Below are 20,874 nucleotides of genomic sequence, written 5' to 3' on the forward strand. Positions count from 1 at the left end.
TCTTCTTAACCACGCCTAAAGCCACCTACTCGACCTCTGTTCATCTCGTTTACCTTCCAACTCTTCCATTGCCACGTAGCTTCATTTTCTTGACCTTTCGTTGTTTCCATCCTTCTATTCACCAACCAACTCCGTGCACTCTCTCTCCATCTTATTTCTCTGCCCCTGAGCCATCACAAGCTCCATCTCCACCTTACCTATCCACCCATACCACTCCATCACTTCATCATCACCCAAAACTCCCACGGTAGAACATCCTGTAGAGGGTAGCAGACTTCCTGTAGAATTCCTTAGTTTCCTGTAGGATCCCCTGCAGACATCCTGTAGAAGCCTGAAAACTTGGTTGCCGAGCACCTGAACATTGTAGACTTATGTGGACTGATGCTAGGGACCCTTTGGGACCTCTCCTAGCCCTCCTGACCTTTCCCAAGCTTTCTCTCCCTTCGCACCACCTCTGCACAGCCAAACCCTAATAAGAAACAAAACCGTAATCACTCCTTCCACTTAAGCAAAAATACAAAAACAATGTTCTTTTCAATGGAAGTAGTTTGAGTTCATGCATTTCACATCACTAGAAGTAATGGCATCATTTTTAGACATTTTCACTCTCACTATTGCATCATAGAGGTTAAACTAGTCAGATTAGGGTTTACTAGGGTTTCCATGTTTTGGTTGGCTTTCAGTTCATTTTTGCAAAGTAGATTAATTTCCTTTGAAATAGCCTTCGTCCATCATTTAGAAAGCTTCTTCTGAGAACATATAGAAGTTGGCTTGAGCCCTAGCGGACTTGTGCCAGCTGACCAAGTGACAGCTGCGACAAGAGCTAGTACTTGTGCATACAGCACCGTCGCTTCCAAGTTTGTACGAACTACCAGGTTGATAAAATTAGAGATAGGAAGCTCCAGGAGTTGTAGCATTATTGCTACAATACTGGAGCCCACCAGTACCTAGTGGAAACCTGTCGACCTCTAATTATAGTGTTCCACCTAGTAAGGGGTTTGAGTGAAGCACACACTAGAGGAAGCCACCATAGGGGATTGACCTCAAGACCTCCTACATGAAGCTAAATCCTCAAAATACTCAACCACTTGAGATAGCCTATTGGGCTAGCTATTCTTCAATCTTATCAGATTGATCCCATCAATATTTTATTTGTAATTTCAACTATTTCTGCATCAGACTAGCCAATGTCACCACCTATTTTTAATATTTTTTTGTTCTTCCCAAGGAAAACCATGTAAAAATCCATGAGTACTTTGTTGTGATCCATGGATAGAATGGGGTAAACCATTGGAACCAATTAGAACTAATTATGGTGCTTAACCCTTAGGGAACTAAGAGTTGAAGCCATAACCTTCCAACTTTGAAAGGACCCACGTTTGGCTGCAAGACCACTTGAACCTACCCTTGGGCGTATGCCAATATCACCACTTATTTCCTAGTAGTGTAGTTTTGATGCTTGTTAGTCCTTTTCAATTTGAGTTGGCCTTCCATAGCAATATTTTGGATTCCATTTCAAGCCCATAAAATGTGTTTCTCCTTTCCTACATTTATTCCAATTAATATATGGTATTTTCCCTACTTCTTGTTTATCAATATATTATATTTAATATGATGATTAAGGATGTGGCATGACTCATAGCTAGAAAACCAAAAGTGTGAAATGTTAATTTCTTCTTCACCTATGTGATTTTATAATTGTTATACAATATGCCGATGAACATGCATATTCCTTCATAGGTATATCTTTTAAGTTGGGCGATTATGAAGAGTAGTGCAATAATATTCCAAGAACTTCTAAACATGGAGAAATTAGTTTACTAGAAGAGGGTACTTTTCTAGTCTTGTGTTTCTCAAATTCTAGATGTAGAACCTCCATTAAATGGTCAGCATTTGGATAATAATCTTTTTGCACCAGTAAATTCAAAGACTAGTGACACTTTTTGGATACAATAACCATCTAAGTGGCAGTTGGAATTAAAAAATGAAATATTACATAAACTGGAGAGAGTTGAGTGTGAGTTTGATAGGGTGGAGAAGGAACTTGGATGTTTGAATTCTGAAATTCAAACAGAGAATTGTCATTCTAGTTGTGTTGTTGTTTTTGTATATTGCTCAAAGGAACCTTTCAGAGAAATAGATGATTTTTTTTTTGAAGCATTTAACTCAAAGTATTAAAGCGCATTCTTCAGTGTACATAAATAAAGATAGAATTATGGTACCTTCATTGACATCAAAGTCAGTTGAAGTGGGGGTTAGAAATCGATGCTTCATAGAGTTTCCATTTCAATGGCATAGAAAAGGAATAGGAGATAACAAATCTGTCATGTGGACTGTTGGAAGAAAAATTACTGAAATAGAGGATTGTGGTGTTAACAACATGGCTTCTAATTTGGAATATGAGGTTGTGGAAAGCCAATTATTAATAGTTGAAGATTCAAGTTCACATTCTTCTATCAAAAATAAATCTAAGGCAACTTTTCAATTGAGTTCTAAAGTGGGTAGTTCAGTATTGTTTAACTCAATTCCTTTTCCTACAAATTCTGCTGGTGGCACTTGGTTATTGTATTCTGAAGTTTGATAGATGTCACTATGGAAACAAAATGTTCTTGTGCATGAAAGAAATAGAAAGAAAAAGGAAGAAAAGGTTGTTGAATGGAAGCATTTTTTAAACTTCAAGCAACAAATGATTTCTCTTAAATTTAGAATTCTCAGGGAATGGTGGGAAGAATATCAACTCATCTTATCTGTTAGGAAAGGTTGTGGAAAGCAACATCAAATTGATGGATTTTTTTATAGTGTGCATCTTCCATCTTATCAATTCCAATCTTCATTACCTCGTATGTTTTCAATTGAAATACATGAGAAGCAATATTTCTACTGATTTAATTTTTATGTTGGAAAGGTTTGGCATTAAACACTTATTTTATAATAGAGTAATGTTGTGTTTCTCAGTGTATTTGTAATATATTCTTTTCCCGTATTTGGAAAACCAAAAATAGTGTAATGGGAAATATCATTTAAAGTGGAATGGGAAAGCAGTCACAATTGGATTTTCTTTCTTTGTGTCAAAGAAATCAGTCAATGAAATCCCAAGAGTTAAAAAAAAACACCTTTCCTTATTCATTATTTATTCCATTCTCTTAAGTGATTTGAGGGATATGAATATGATACTCATGTTTGGGAATGACCCTAGTTGTTATGACACAAACAATGATAGAAAACAGATAAGGACAGAGATAGAAAACAGATAAGGACAGAAACTGAAAACCTTCGTTATTCTTCAATATACTTTTATTACAACCTTGTAGGGAGTTGACAGCTGATATTCGTCTCTCACCAAGCTAATTATCTAATAGATGTGCCAACTAACCACTAATTAGTTTTTATTATAGTTTCTTATCACTACATTTGGAAGGATTTTAAGAATTTGTGTCAACACAACTAATTACAGGAAGATCATGCCCTAGTATGAGTAGTAGGTACCTTTGTCAAACACTAAATATTCATTAGTGGATATAGGGATTTCCAAGGAATAGCCGGTCCTACCCTTGAAGGTGCTAGTATTGACTTGTTTCGTATCTAATTTCAGAATATCATACATTTCCCAAGCAACTTTTGATTTCATGATTCAAAGAAGTCAACCATAATTTATACTATATATGCCTGACATGATGTGTGTAGATTTATTTGGAGTAGGGCATACTTTGCATAGAAAATTAATATTATAACATCAAAAGTCGAGTTATGAATTTTGATCAGTTGAGGTTATCCTATAGTAGTCTGTAGAAAACCTTATAGTTTTTGTTTTTGTAGCATTTCAATGAGCTTTCATACTGAATAATTACCTTACTTTAGTGTTATCATAAACACAATGAGTTGCAGTAGGTGATTTACTTTGATGTTCAACAAATTCTATCATCTAATTCCCATAGTAGTTTGGATACGGTTTTCTTCCATCAAGCGAGATCTAATCACCCAAGAAGAGGGTTATTATATCTCATGGTCCTAATAACTTTTGGCTCCAATGTTGAAATTTGAAATCTCCTCCTGATTAGGGCATGTGATCTCCTCCTAGAAGCATCCATGACCACTATAAAAAGAAACTTGTCTTCTCTCCAAAAGATAGAATTGACAAGCAATTTTTTTCTCTAAATTTCCGAGTCCTAGGGCAAAGTGTAGAATAGAAGAAAGAGGTCAATCTTTTGGTGATTTCGGGTTTCATTTTTATGTTTTCTTATGTATGGATATTTGTTGGAGAAGAGGATGAATTCATGCTAAGTCTGAGGTAAATTTCCGTGTTTCTTTTAGGCTTGCATCTGTGTCTGTTGGGTCCCTATAATACTAGTGATTACCCCATTACTATTGTAGTTATACCCCTTATTTATATTGTTGTGCCCCTATTACCCCCATGTTGTCATTTCTGTGCCCCATAGAATCCCTCTATTGTCATTTTTGTGGCTTTATATTATTATTGTTAGGTCGGCTGGATTATATTGTGACTCCTTAGACTCCTATATATAGAAAGGAGGTTTTTTCATTTGTATCATCCAAGAATTGTTCATTTATGTAATGTAAAGGAGGTTGCCCCCTCGAAGAGGCTGAATTCTAAGGCGTTGATCTATCTTTTCTATCTTTTCTTGAGCTGGTTTCATAACATTTGGTATCAGAGCTTTGGATTCTAGGGTTTCGATGTTCCAAACAGGTCATCATGGAATTTTCGCTATAACTTTTTTCTGTGATGTTTCAGAAGTCGCAAAAAAAACCCATTTGCGAAGAAATCATGCTGAACCTTGGGTCCAAATTTCAGAGCTTTTCGCGCGATATTTGCGGAGATATGATCTGAGGAAGTTAGTCTTTTTGCAGACTCCTGAATTACATTCAAAACAGGTGATCTGGGGAAAATCGTCATAACTTTCTCTCTGGGGATTGGATTGAAATTCCGTAAGAAGGTAAAGAAAGAGAAGGGATTGTAGTTTCTTGTATGCATGTTTCAGATCCAAAGGTTGAATTAGTGACTCGTGGCACGTTGTACAAGTTCGATCTACTGAATTATTCTAAACACAAGTCACTGTGGGAGATTTCACATAACTCTTCATTGGAGAATCCAATTTGGGTCAAACTTGTGGCATTGGAAAGAGGATGCAGAAGGCTACTACAAGTCGCAATTCCAGAACTAGATGATCTGAAATTACAGAGATACATCAGATTCAATATTAGGCTTCTATAAAGTGAAAAAAGGTGTGTAGTTTTTTTTAAATTTTTGTGTAAGCTAGGTTTAACGGAATTCAAAGGGAATAGTAAGCATTATTATCGGTAACTGATGCCCCGAGGAAAGAAATTGCAAACACCTAGTAAGGAACCTGAAAGCTCTAGCATGACTCATGAAGAAGAGGAAGAAATGCTACATGATATATAAAAATTACAAGAACAAGTGCAACAAATGTCACGCTCACAAAAGCTAACAGAAGCTAAGATAAATGGCGTGGAATCTAAGATAAATGGCATTTAAGCTAAGATGGATGGTTCGAAGAAAGATTTGAAGATAGACATGGCAGATTTGAAGACAGATTTGACAAATTTTCTACAAGAAATACTTACTAATGGTGAAAAGGTTGTAAAGGAAACTCATGATGTGAAAAAAAGTAATGTTAATCATCATTCCATAGACTCTAATGTTGGATAAAAGACCCACCATATTCTAGAAATCGATATGAGGAAGTTTGATGGCAAGGATCCCGCCACATGGATATTACAGATGGAGCAGTTCTTCGATCTCAATAATGTGCAAAACACACAAAAGGTACGTATGGCAACTGTATATTTGGAACCAAATCAGTTTGTATGGTATCAATGGCTTTGCTCTCGTAAACAATTTATCACTTGGGCAATTTTTACAGAAGAATTGATAGCACATTATGAAGATACAAAAAGCAACACTTTTTTTAGCCAATTGATAAGTCTCAAACAAAAGGGTTCAGTAATGGAGCACATTGAGGAGTTCCAAAAATTGAACATAAGGGTAAAAGATATTCTAGAGGAGCATAGGATTGATGTGTTCATAGGGTATTTAAAGGATAATATCCAACATGATGTTCGCCTTTGGGAACCTAATTCATTAGAGAAGGCATTCAGGTTAGCAAGAAAAATGGAAAGAAAAATTATGGCAACCAGGAAGCATACCACTCACAACTATAAAGACGGAAGTGTTGTTGCCCCTAGTCTTCCACAACCTATAAGGTTTACACCACAACAATTGGAAGAAAAAAGAGCAAAAGGGCTTTGTTACAGTTGTGATAACAAATACACTAAAGGTCATAAGTGTGCTGAGAAGAAATTATTCTACATAGATTGTGAAGAGGAAGAAGAAAAGGAGCAAGAAAGGTCAAAAGAAGAAGATATGCTCTAGGAACAAAGCCTAGATGAAGAACAAATAAATCCGACCATATCTTGTAATGCATTGGCGGGAGTTACCACTCCTCAAACCATCAGGATAGAAGGACAAATCAAGAAGAAAAAGGTAATAGTGTTGATTGATTCAGGAAGCACCCACAATTTTATTCATTGTAGGGTAGCAAAAGAATTGAATTGCTTCCTATATCCAGCACCAGAGTGTCAAGTGATGATTGCAAATGGAGGAACAATAAATTGCTCTGGAAGGTGCCATAATATCAAGCTATCCATGGGAGAATATGTATTGACTAGCCCAATGCTTTCCATTCCAATGGGAGGTGTTGATGTTGTACTAGGATTCCAATGGCTACAATCCTTAGGTAGGGGTATTGCAGGGAAACCAGGAAAGATAATCAGCTCTAATGGTATGACAAAGCTTCTAAAAAAGGAGCAAAGAGGTGTAATTGCACAATTATGTTTGCTAGATGTTTCCACATCGGAATCATTTATTTCTCCAGATCTCCAAAAAGTCCTGGACAATAATTCCAAGGTATTTGAGACTCCCAAAGGTCTCCCACCTATGTGTGATTATGATCATGATATTCATCTGATTCCAGGAAGTGTTCCTCCAAACATCAGGCCATACAGATATCCCTATGTCCAAAAAAGTGAAATTTAACGTATGGTTGCAGAAATGATAGAGGCTGGTATAATTCAACCAAGTCAAAGTTCTTTCTCTGCTCCAGTAGTATTGGTGCACAAGAAGGATGGATCATGGCGCATGTGTCCGGATTATAGGGAGCTCAACAAGCTCACTATTAAAGATAAGTTCCCCATTCCTGTCATTGATGAATTACTAGATGAATTGCATGGATGAATTTACTTCACCAAGTTGGATCTTCGTTCGGGATATCATCAAATCAGAATGAAGATTGAAGAAATTCTGAAAACAGCATTTAGAACTCATGAGGGTCATTATGAATTTTTGGTCATGCCTTTTGGCCTTACTAATGCACCTTCAACATTTCAAGGTTTGATGAATTCAATTTTCAAACCATTCCTTAGAAAATTTGTGTCAGTACTTTTTGATGATATACTAATCTATAGCAAGTCTTGGAAGGATCATGTTGAACATGTTGACAGGGTGCTACAACTATTGGAGGAGAAACAATTATATGCAAAAGGATCCAAAATTTTCTTTGGAGTCCAGGAGGTGGAATATTTGGGTCATATTGTATCTCATGAAGGAGTTAAGGTAGACCCTAGAAAAATTAAAGCCATTAAGGAATGGAAAATCCCCACATTCATAAAGCATCTGCGAGGATTTCTTGGGTTGACAGGGTATTATCACAAGTTTGTTAAGAATTATGGGAGAATAGCAGCACCTCTAACAACATTATTGAAGAAAGATGCATTTTCATGGACTCCGAAAGCAACAAAGGCCTTTCAACATCTTAAAAAGGCAATGTGCCAAGCACCGGTCTTAGCTACACTGGACTTCACAAAAACCTTTATTGTGGAATGTGATGCTTCAGGAAATGGAATTGGTGCTATTCTAATGCAAGATGAAAGACCCATTGCTTTTGAAAGTCGTCCAATCAAGGGAAAGTTTTTAAGTAAAGCTATTTATGAGAAGGAAATGTTGGCAATACTCCATGCACTTAAGAAATGGTGACCCTACCTAATGGGAAGACACTTCAAGGTAAAAACGGATCATGATAGCCTTAAATAATTTTTAGAACAAAGATTATCCTCTGAAGAGCAACAAAAGTGGGTCACAAAGATGTTGGGTTATGACTTTGAAATCATCTACAAAAAAGGGAAGCAAAATGTGGTGGCAGATGCACTCTCAAGAAAGGATGAGGATGTGGAAGCATTGTTGTGCACCATTTCTATTATCCAACCAAATTGGATAAATGAAGCAAGGGAGGAATGGAAGAATGATGAAGAAGTGTGGGCACTTATTCAAAAGATACAACAAGATTCCAGTATGTTTGATACATTTAGCTGGCAAAATGATTCATTATGGTACAAAGATCGCTTATACCTCTGTAAGAATTCCTAGCTAAAACAAAAGATTCTTATGGAATTGCACACTTCTCCCTTAGGAGGGCACTCAGGATTTCTAAAAACTTACCGGAGGGTTCCGCTGAAGATTCCACATGGGAGGATGATAATTTTATGCAGAAGTATCCAGAACTACTCAAGCGTTGAGGACAACACTTTTTTGAAGGAGAGGGGCATGTTGGGTCCCTATAATACTAGTGATTACCCCATTACTATTGTAGTTATACCCCTTATTTATATTGTTGTGCCCCTATTACCCCCATGTTGTTATTTCTGTGCCCCATAGAATCCCTCTATTGTTATTTTTGTGGCTTTATATTATTATTGTTAGGTCGGCTGGATTTTATTGTGACTCCTTAGACTCCTATATATAGAAAGGAGGTTTTGTCATTTGTATCATCCAAGAATTGTTCATTTATGTAATGTAAAGGAGGTTTCCCCCTCGAAGAGGCTGAATTCTAAGGCGTTGATCTATCTTTTCTATCTTTTCTTGAGCTGGTTTCATAACAGTGTCATATGAAGCAATTTTAGAATACAAATTTTGGCCCTTTGTAAGGGTAATCCAAGGATGGTTACAAACTTTTCCAAATCTATTACACACACATTTGAGGACTGTTGACTAAGGATCTATTTGGACATTCTTTGGTACTATTTGATAAAGTATTTGAGGCTCAACCCTAAGGGCTATTTAGTGACTCATTTGAGACACAAGACCGACCTTTTCTAAAACTATTTCATCCCTATAACAAGAGGGAATTTAGATCTCTGAGTCATAAACCTTGATTAATCTTTTGGCTAAACTCATCTACATTGTTTGTTGGAGAAAATCACATTCATTGTTTCTCACACTTCTTCATGAGGCCCATCTTTATCCTTCTATGGAAGATCACTGTGACATAAATTTGGGCTTTGATCTCATAGTACTCCTACATCCTTGAGACTAAGCATCAATTGAACTAAGACCATAGTAAGACTCTCTCAAGTGTCATTTCAAGGACTGATCGAGTATTATTTCATTGCACAGTTTGAGGATTGTTGTAAAGGATTTCTGAAATATTATTCAGAAATATTATGGGTGATATAGGACCTCTAATGGAATTAGACATGGACGTCGATGAGTTCTTTCAAATCTTGGCAGAGCCCCTAGATTTGCCTAGCCAAGAAAAATCAATGCAAGAAGATATTAACAACGAACAATAGCTAAACATTGGCACACCTTCAATGGGTTTAGACTCATTCAACTTCCATATCAATTATAATCCCTATTTGCACAAAGAGCACAGTGTCCAAGGGATTGATCAAATTCTTCTATCTGAAATGCTAAATATCTTCCTATCAAAGAGATTGAATCCAAATTTGTGATGGCTTGGTTTTGGCATTAGATTGGATGTCCCCAACAAACATGGGAAATAATATTGTCACATATTTTTACTCTGAATTCATTGAATTCTTAGAGGAATCATAAAAATTCTAGTTTTATTGATGATGATCTTCCTTTGGTAAATAAAAATTAAGTGCAAACAATGTCAAGGAACCTATTTCAGGGAAGAATTTTCCAGGTTTCAATTGCAAGGGAATAGGTAGATCTCACTCATACAAACAATAACAAAGAAGATGTCAAAATCACCCTTAACCAATTTGGAGACACTAAACTAGATATTGTGAATGTTGAGGCTCATAGAAAACTTCCTTCTTATAAACCATCAAATAAAAACTCTGTAAAGAAAGGTTTGTGGAAGATACCAAAGAAAAACTCTAACCTTTCAAATTGGTATTCTCAAAAAATGCACACCATTGCTAATGATGGAATATTAGTTGGGTTGAAATTACAGGGGTCATCTGGAACTGTATTGCGAGGAAAAGTTACATAAACGAAGTAGAATACAAGGAATTCTTACTATCATTCAGAATTTATTGTTGAGAAGAAACCACATGTCGAGGAGGAGTGAATGGGTTGAAGTTTTTTATAGAAGTGATAAGCCAGGGATGAGTGGATGTTTGCAAGTATTGAACACAATCCACAAATCAATGAGTGGAACAATGGGAGTTTTAAACAGAAACCACAAATCAAGGAGTGGAGTGGTGGGAGTTTTTGTTTTACATGGAAATCTGGTTCACTAAATCTTGATGAGGAAGTGATTGAAAAATGTAACCTGAATGTTATTACAAATTGGAATGGTGATTCAGATACAAAAGACAAGCTTGGTTACAACACTACAAGAAGGAACTTTCCTTCTACTCTAGGTTGTGCAAGATCCTTAAATGCACTTGGTCTACATGTGCCATCTTGTCCAAAGGATGATGAAGCACTGGCATTCAGAGCAGTATCACAGTACCAAGATCTGCCAATAGTGGAAGCTACCCTTAATGATGGTGTTTTTTCGGTACCTTTGCTAAAGAACCAAATGATTGCATTGGATTGGATGGTTCTACAAGAGACAACCAACATGCGTTGTGCTTGTGGTACTCTTGCATATGATCAAGGGCTTGGGAAGATTGTCTCAGTAATTGCTTAAATTTTGAAGGAGAGGCCTCCTAACATATCGCTTTAGGAAGATTAAAATCAAGTAAAGGTTGAAATATCTGCTATAAATCTAGATGAAGACAATGTAGTATCAACATGTTTGAAAAGAAAGACATCAAATAATGATGAAAATTATATTGTTTTGGAGGAATGCATTAAGGGGAAATAAAACACATTTTCTATGAAGAAAGGCCAACTATCTACCAGTACTTTGGTTGTGTCCAACAAGTGTTCTTAAGCAATGGGCATAGGAAATCTGTGACAAGGTTACCATAAAAGCCAATATGTCTATCCTGGTCTATCATGGAAGAAACACGACAAAGGAAATTGATGAGATGGAAAAGTATGATGTTGTTCCGACTACTTATTTCATCATAAGTATGGAAGTTCCATAACAGGATCTTGGAGACGATTATGAAGAAGTTGAAAGAAACCCTGATGATTCTGGTCTAATTCACTCGTTTATTCTTAAAAATAAAAAGCAGACATTAGAGACTGTTAAGAAGACAAATATTCTAGGAAGAAAATGGATCCTCAAGTGAACATGTTCCTTACCCTCTTGCAAGAGTTGGTTAGTTTAAGGTGGTTCTAGATGAAGCTCAAAGTATTAAGAATCATGGGACCCAAGCTGTTAGAGCATGTTGGGGTTTATGAGCTAAACAAAGGCCATGTCTCTCTGGGACACCAATCCAGAATTCCATTGATGATATTTTGAGCTACTTTAGATTTCTTAAATATGATCCATGCTGTTTATAAGGATTTCTCTTCCAAAATAGAGTTTCCAATTTCCAGAAATCCAATTTTAGGATATCAGAGGCTCCAAGCTAACCTGAAGACAGTAATTCTTCGGCACACAAAAAGTACTACCATTGGTGGGGAGCCTATTATTACATTACCTCCTAAAATAGTCACTTTCAGAAGGATGAATTCTTTGGAGAAGAATGTGATTTTATCACTTGCTTGAAGTTAATTTACAAGCTCAATTCAAGGTCTACGTTGTTGCAGGAATTGTGAAAAATAACTATGTGAATATATTATTGATGTTGTTACATCTTCGTAAAACATGTGATCATCCTCTTATTGTTAAAATTTCCTTATCCATTTCTACTTGGAGATCTTCTACAGAAGCAACAAGGATTCTACCCAGGGAAATACAAATTGATTTGATAAATTGTTTGGAAGGTTCATTAGCTCTTTATGGCCTTTGTAATGATTCCCATAAATAAGTCATTGTCACCATCTACAGTAATATATTTTGCAATCAGTTCATATTAGATCACCTTACTCAGTCATACGATAGCATTTTCCCTAATCAAGGTTGCAAAAGGCATTTGAAGGATGATTCTGTGTTTTTTGTGTGAAATATCATGCCAACCACTCAAATTATTGAGTTGTAGGATATGGAGATGAGTGAACTAACAGGGATGAGCCGCGTGCTACCCACACAGGTAACTTCAGGCCCGAGGAATGCTACATATGATCGAAGGGACAAACCCATATATAACAATACTTTTATTCATTTTGAAGGAATAAACATGTCACTTAGTAGAGGTGGTATGCCAAAATAGTCATAAAACGTTGCAATTTGATGATTTTGTCAATGATGATACCTATGCAAGTTTAGAATGGGTTAGTGAACTTCCTTTGAAATTTGATAATCCAGAGTTTCATTCTTCAAAGATCAAAGCTACGACGGAAACTCTCCAATCCCTCCCAAAGTTACATACAGGGTGCCTTTAGCAACAATTATGTCCATAATATCAATAAAGATTCAGCTGAAATGTCTTATGGTCGTAATAGTGATCAACATGCATAGCCAAGTCTAAAGAAGAAGATTAAATCCATAGTTTTCTCCCAGTGGCTGAGTATGCTAGATTTTCTTGAGCAAAAAATTCATGCATACAATATAGAAGGATGGATGGAACTATGTGTGTAATATCACAAGGTAAAGCTGTGAATGATTTCAAGATGCTCCCTCAGGTAACTATTATGATAATGTCCCTAAAAGCTACAAGTATTGGTCTCAACAAGGTTGCTACGTGTCATGTTCTTCTGCTTGATCTTGGGTGGAATCTAACAACTGAAGGCCAAACTATTGATAGAGCACATCGAATTAAACAAATTTATCATGTAATGGTTTCTCGATTTACAGTAAAAGATAATGTGGAAGATCATATTTAAGTACTCCAGGAACAAAAGAGAGAAATGGTTGCCTCAACATTTGGGGAGGATGAAGTTGGTGGTCCTCAAACACACCTTACACAGGAGGACTTGAGATATCTATTTATGGTTTGAGGACATTGGTCTTAGTGATTGAGGAGTTACAGAAAAAGAAGCAAAGCTATTGTATTGGTTGAGATAGTTTTTGGGATTTCATGGGAGCAAGTTGTACTGAAAGTGGATTTTTGAGCTTTGGGAAAAGTTCCATTACGCTACTCCTCTGGAAGGTTACTCGAAGGTTCTTAGTAAAAGATTTATTCTTATGATAATAATTTGTTCCTCGTCCATTAGATGACTTACCATAGAAGAAATTGGGAATGGTATCATGGACTATGACAATATCTTACAATGGCCTTCAACTATCAATTTTTTTGTTTGTTTGTTTGTAGAAGCTCGGTGGGCCTCGCATTTTATGAGAAAGAGTGAGTAGATCACATAGTATTTTCTTTTTTCACTCTTTGCAATCCTAAAAAAAATTAAGTAATTTTTATTTATGAATCATACATTTTTTTAAAGTAAATTTTACTTATTTTCATAATTTAAGGTCTTTCACTGATCAAAAAATAGAGAATCAATCAATAGAATAGGATCTTACTGATGGTGACATCACCTTCAGGATATGGATCATATTTTCTATTCACTTGTGACTCAGTGAGGTGCGGAGTATTCTTGCAACTGCCCTAGCGGTCGCAATGTTGTACTTCTAAGCATCTACACCTCTCATTTGGTTTTTTTGTACTTGTTAATTTATTATGATAAATAGCCCCCCAAACTCATCAAGTTCCAATGCCATCCATGCGAAAAATAAAATAATGAAACACATGCATTAAAGCATCAACATAAAGGCATTAAAGCGTAAAAATCAAGCATGGATGCACAAAAAACCTTGGCTTTTGAACCAACGACTTGAGGTGTGTGTACTCCTTTTTGTATGGAATACTGAAAGGGTGGAAATGCACTGAAGTGAAAAATATAACATACCTTCAGCATGGTCAATGTATTGAAGATTTGATGGTGGGGTTCGATATCAGATCTACTATTGGTAAAACCCTAATTCACAACTCTCTTCAATCTAGTTTTGGCTCCCGCCCTCTGAAAAACTAACAGATACTAACGTAAATAAATATAGGTGTTGAGAGGGATTTTGTAAATCAAAATTAACGATTAATTTTTTCGAAAAGGATAAAATTTTCCTACTGAAAAGAAATGAATACACTAATTTTTTTTTTTTTTTCATTTAAGTATATTTGAGAAAACCTTGTTATTTTTGAAAGCATTTCATGTATATTTGGCTTATTTATCATAATAATAATAATCTAATTTTAAGATTACCTATTTTATGTAATTATTTTGTTGCTAAAGTTAATGGAGGTAAACATATTGCACTTTTCAAATTTGAATGTGAGACCTTGGCTTATTTATCATAATAATAATAATCTAATTTTAATATTACCTATTTTACGTAATTATTTTGTTACTAAAGTTAATGGAGGTAAACATATTGTACTTTTCAAATTTGAATGTGAGACCTGTTTAGAAGGAAACACATGCTTTTAACTCGGGTTGTACTGAAAACATTTAAATTTAGAAAGAAAACATATTCTCTTGACTTGGTTGTATTGAAAACATTTACGTTTTATTGCATATTAGGTAGGTGGAAACAAAATAGAGCATATAGTAAGTGGATTTAATAGTTAAAAACAAGTGTTAGTTTATTAAAAGTCATAAGAAAAATTTGGAAGGAGTAGGGTATGTACCCTTTAAGTTAAATATATTCAAATTGTTGTGTGAATGAGGTTGTAAGACCCTCTGTTTTTATCTTGAGAAAATGGAGTCCTCTCCTAGTCACTCGCATTGATTAGGTATTCATGAGAAAACTAAGCACTTTTCCTTAGGTTGTGAACGTTTCATTTTATGTATTCTGATAATGTGGTTTTAGCGAGAAATTAAAAGATGTAACAAGCACGCACATTTGGGATGCTAATGCTATGTTTCATGTGAGGCATGAGTGCAGGTCTAAAAAGACTCTAACAAGAGTTGAAGAGGTGGAATAGTTATGGAGGTTGGGGGGTTTTAGTCTGACTTTGAGTTGTATACAAGCAAGTTAAGCACCATGAGAAGTTGTGAAGAAAACTTAAGACATTTGAAAAGTTTCACGAAGGGAACTTGGCAATGGTACTAAGTGAACATTCCTTTATCGAAGTTGATACCCTCTCCTTGGCACTACCACTTTGCAAAATAAAGAAAAAACGTGAAATATATGTGCAACCCACTAAATAAGTTGGCAAGGTTGTTGCAACATATATAGGTGATTTTGTCATGTTGCAATAAGAGGTGTTGGAACTTGGAAGGTGACCATTGGAGTAGATTAGTCATGGAGTGTCAAGGAGGAGCGAGGATTTGATAAGGAGTGAATTAAAAAAAATGCCATATTGGGTTAGGATATTACTGTTTTGGGACATCCAAAATTGAAGGTGCATTTTATGAAAGTGTAGTCTAAGCACTTGGGTGTAGGCCACATCTTATGGGTATCTTGGACTTTTGGTGAGTGTTAGTGGTGTTAAGTGCATTATGTTTGATGAAAACTAGCTAGAATATGTTTCGTGAAGGCAAAAATCCCACAAGTTTGAGATGGTTTAACCATTTGGAATTGTAAGGTGTTTTATGCCCTAGTTTTGAGGTGACAATTAGAACCATATTAAAGTTTGATGGGTTGTACCATGGACTTAGGTCCACTTGCATGGGTTGTGGTGTAAAGGTACCACATGAGTTGAGGAAAATGATTGAAAATATTCCCTATATAAAGTGTTTGCGCTATAATATTAATGATCTTTTGTTGGGAATGGAAGAGGAAGATAAGAAAGGAGAGGCATTGAGGTTTTTTGTAAATCAATCAAAAGGAATGAAAAATGTCTCCTATTAGCAAGATTTTTCAAGTTTCCTCTTCAATGCAATTAATTTTAGTTGGAGCTAGAGAGTTGGCCGCAAAAACATTGATTGGGTGCTCTGGAAATCCAAGACCTAACATATCCAAGCTAATCCATTAGATAGATTTGTCTTGGGAAAAGGTTGCAAAGGCTAAGGTGCAAATCTCCCCTTTTTAATGTGGGTTTTAAACCTTCCATTTGAGAATGCTAAAAACAAGGTCATGATCTTGAAAGGAGGTCCTTGATTTTACCAAAACTCAATGCTAGTGCTTAATCCATGGCGTGATTCTTTATATCTAGGTTTGGCCTTGAATGTTGAGATCTATCTTTGGGCTAGTTTTTTTTTTTAGACAAAGGTCGGGTGCTATATATTACTTCTGAAAAAAGAAGGCAGATTGCCATACATAAGATGCTTCAAGAGCGTTTTGAATCCAAGGAATCACAAAACAGTTTCTTTCCTTGATTCTGACTTTAGTTTGACTGTTCCTAGTGCTACTTATACTACTATAGATTTCTATAAACTGGCGACCCCAAAATTTACATCTGCAACACATTACTAATCAATCTCAATGTGGTTTATCTTCCTTGCAGTTGATCCTTCTGGATCCTGGTCAGCTGCTATCGGCTTTGCGCTGGAGGAGGATGTCGCATCTTTCTTTTCCATCATGTATTTGAGTATTGAAATTCTTTCTTCTGCATGACTGCATCTATTGCTCAAATTGTTGAACTGTTCATGAAGGGAGTGTACCCTGTGAAGAAAAAGAGCCATCTCCGCTCTATATTTGTCGTGGAGGATTTTACATTGGTCTTCAAGCCTGGTTTCTAAGCTGCGCACTTGATCCTCCAACGCTCTCTGTTGAGCACGAACTTCTTCAAATTCGGCTTGCAGATCCCTGCAATGGAAACATTGCTCTTCCATTGTGCCCTTTAAGCGGTTGCTGGTACTACGTCTTTGCTGATCTCCGTGCCTCTGAGGATTTATCTTGCTGTTAGTGAGAGCAGCACTGCTCTCAAGTATGCTAATAGAACTTGGATGGAGATGCTCGGAATGACAGAGAGTAACACAGATAGCAAACTCAGCCGGGATTCCGCTCTGGAGCCTACGAGAATAAGTTCCTACTGTGGGATATTGAGGCTGTATACCGAGAATATATAAAGGAGTTCCCTGAATGCGGTGATGGGAGAGGGGGCAGCGCATCCCAATGTTCCTCAGTGCCTTCCGACAAATATCTTGATCAAAATCTTGTATTCGATGGCAAGGACGATATATATCTTTGTGAATCCTGATTCCCTTGCCTTGATCAGATTGACTGCTCGGATTTCTGATGCTTTTCCTTTCGACCTTGTCTATTCTGTCCTCTGCTCTGCTGATTTGCCTGTAGTTGCGGATTCTATTGGTTACGGTGCCCCATGTGCTGACTATGTGCGCGTTCCTCATGGCAGTGGTTGGGTGGTCAAGATACCATTGCAGCTGAGTTGGCCTTTGGGCCGATCACAGGCCTTGTTGGCATATTTATCTGCATCTTTATTGAGACCCCGTAGGATATGATAATAACGGGCTTCCTCCAACATGTCATGTAGAATCTGGTTTCTGCTGTTGATTTGTTGCAATAAAGTATTTGGCGAGCTCTGTCTTTGCATCATGAGCCGAATTATGATTGCGGAGTCTCCAAAGACAATCACCTTCTTGATTCCCAGCTTGATCAGCTGTGTGAGACCTTGGAACAAGGCCAACCCCTCAGCCCTGTTGTTAGAAAGTTCACCCAACCCCCATTTGAAATGCAAGATAGACTCTCCATTAGCATTGCATATGTGGCCCCCTGCGCCTGCTAGGCCAGGATTTGATTTTGATGCTCCATCGAAAAAAAGGTAGAAGCTGTTACAATTGCCAAGCCAGAGAGCAAATTCTTCTTCTTTGAGCCTCAGTTTCCAAACATTAGTTGACTCCTTCGACTGCAAGTTTTCCTTTCTTGGCTCCTGGTCACTGATAATGCAACCATGTCCATAATTGATCAAATTTCTTTCTTCTACACTGAAGTTGGTGACCTCGATTTTGCCTTGGATGCGGGCTGTAACAGCTTCCACTGCTAGGCTCTTGGCTTTGTGACACATGATTCTAATGTTGTGTCCTTTATCTTGAAAAACCTTCTTGTTTCTGGCTAACCAGATGCCCCAAAGAAGAGTTAAAGGTATTGTGTTCCATATCCGCTGTGTTAATTTGCTCTTCCTGCTTTTCCATGGGCAAAGTTTCTTCCAGTTGCAGACTGTTTCTACTATAGAAGCTTTTGGATCCCATGTGACTTCCCCAGCTGAGGCCATATCTTTCCAACAATGTACTGCTACCTTGCAATCTATGAATAAATGTTGCATTGTTTCTTCTGCTTGGCAACAATTTGGGCATCTGGAAGGCCCCAGAATGCCCCTTTTTTTTAAATTTTCAGCTGTAAGGATCTTACCTTTCAAGAGGAGCGAGAAGAAGAATTTGACTTTCGGGGGGGCTTCCGCCCTCCAGACCAATTTCCAATGACTCCAGATGGCCTGAGGATAGGCTCTTTCGCACAGTTGGTGATACCCTGCTTTAGCTGAGTAAGAGGTTCCCGTAGGATCCCAGCGATAGCTGTCCTTTGCCCCTCTTTGAATTGGAGCTTTACTGTGTAGATGGCTCTTAAGAGCGAGGACACTTGTTTCTAAATCCCTGGGGTAATCTGGTAGAGTCCAGCCTGTCCAAGCTTGAGAGGGGTTCCCCCATTGTGTAATTTGAGATAGGCTCCAAATTCCTTTGCTGTTCAGCCAGTTTATAGCTGGAATTGCATCTATGTTGGTTCCGATGGGGCGCTGACCTAGGATTCTGTCATTGGAGATGCTTATGTTGTTCCCCTCTCCTGGAACTTTTGAGATATGCTGAACCATAAAGGGAATGATTTTTTTGCATAATTTCCATATGTTGGAGCTGTCTCTGTTGGGGATGTTGGTATCCAATAGCTGAAGCCTGTTGCTGTTCAAATACTTGGCTTCTAGAACTGATTTCCACCAAGCTGTGTCTCCTGAGATTAGCCTCCAAACAATTTTTGCCCCAAGAGCTAGGTTCAGAATGTTTGGAGACCTTATTCCTAGTCCTCCTTTCTCCTGGGGTTGAATAACATTCTTCCAGTTAACCAAGTTAAACTTTTTCTTTTCCGTTTTTCCTCCTTGCCAGAGAAAGTGTCTAAGGGCTTTTTCCATTTTATGATGGAAGGTCATTGGAGCTTGGATCAAAGAAAAGCGATAGATGGGTAAAGAGAGCAGACCTGATTTTAGAAGAACGAGGCGTCCTGCTGGGTTCAACCACATAGAACCCCACTGCTGAATTTTCCTTTTGATTTTATCCAGGATTTCATTCCAAGAGTTGGCGTTCAGAGGTCCCAAGCTCACCGGCATCCCTAGATATGTGAAGTGGCTCCAGTCTAACTTGTATGAGACCCCTAACGTGTTTGCAATGCTGTGAATGGTGTGATTGGTTGCATTCCATCCATAGATGCAACTTTTTACTTGGTTAACTTTTCCTCCAGAATAATCCATGAATTGATCTAGAATTTTTTTGAAGCGCCTTGCAATGGTGTTTGAAGCTCCTCCCATCAAGAGGGTGTCGTCAGCAAATTGGGAGTGATTGATATTCTTTGTGCCCTGCTCGAAATGGATGCCTGTTATTAGGCCTACTCTTCGGTTATAGTCCAAAGCTTTGCTAAGGGATTCTACCATGAGAATGAATAAATAGGGGGACAGGGGGCAGCCTTGTCTGAGGCCTCGAGAGGATTGAAAGGCTGCACAAGGTCTTCCATTCACCAAAGGGGAGATCCAGGGATTCGAGATGCAAGCTTTGATCATGTTGATGAAGGAGGTATTGAATCCCATTTTGTGCAAAACTGCAAACAGAAAGGAGTGTCTGACCCTGTCAAAGGCATTGGCAAGGTCAAGCTTTAGGACGAAACCTTTTTCTTTTCGGCTAATACTAGAATGAATGGCCTCTTGAACGAGAAGAATGTAGTCAGAGATGTGTCTATTGGCTAGGAAGCCTCCCTGGTTTTCTGAGATTAAAGAGGAGAGATGAGGCTTGAGTCTTGTGGACAAAATTTTTGTAATTATTTTGTATGCAGAATTGCATAATGATATGGGTCGAAATCTAGAGAAGGTAGAAGTCCTGTTCTCTTTTGGGATTAGAGCTAAATAGGTTGAATTGGTGTAACCCCCCAACTTGCCTTTCCTAAGGACCCAGCGTATCATCTTTAGGAGGTCCTTTTTTATCAGATGCCAATATTCTCTAAAAAAACTAATTGGAAACCCGTCAGGTCCTGGGGCTTTGTCCGGGTGGAGGCTCCAGATAGCTTTTTGGACCTCTTCCTCTTCTACTTCTTGAGTGAGCTTACTGTTCGTTCCTTGAGTGACTGCTCTAGTCATATATTGGAGTAGGCTTGAGTAGTCTTCCTCACCCTTATCCTCTGCTAGAAGATTTTTGAAATGTGTAGTTGCTGCTGCTTTGATGGTGTCCTGGGTCTCATAGCTGTTCCCTTCACTGTCTTTAATTGCACTCACTGTATTCCTTGCCTTTCTGACTGTAGCTTGCTTATGAAAGTAAGAAGTATTTTTATCTCCTTCACGCAGCCATATCTGCCTTGATTTTAACCTCCATTTGATCTCCTCATCTCTAACTGTTTGTCATAGCTGGGCATACAATTTTATCTCATCTTCCTTTGCTTGCTGGGAGAG

General features: G+C 37.5%; 2 pseudogenes; both read left to right on the forward strand.

The window, feature by feature from the left end:
- Positions 1-11,165: 11,165 nt before the first annotated feature.
- LOC149151966 (helicase-like transcription factor CHR28 pseudogene) lies at positions 11,166-12,345 on the forward strand (annotated as a pseudogene).
- A 39-nt stretch (positions 12,346-12,384) lies between these two features.
- On the forward strand, positions 12,385-13,279 carry LOC149151967 (helicase-like transcription factor CHR28 pseudogene; annotated as a pseudogene).
- Positions 13,280-20,874: the final 7,595 nt, after the last annotated feature.

This window comes from Pinus tabuliformis, chromosome 9, assembly GCF_031772625.1.
Source record: "Pinus tabuliformis cultivar Carrire ecotype Pingquan chromosome 9, CPIR1, whole genome shotgun sequence".
Classification (NCBI taxonomy): Eukaryota; Viridiplantae; Streptophyta; class Pinopsida; order Pinales; family Pinaceae; genus Pinus; species Pinus tabuliformis.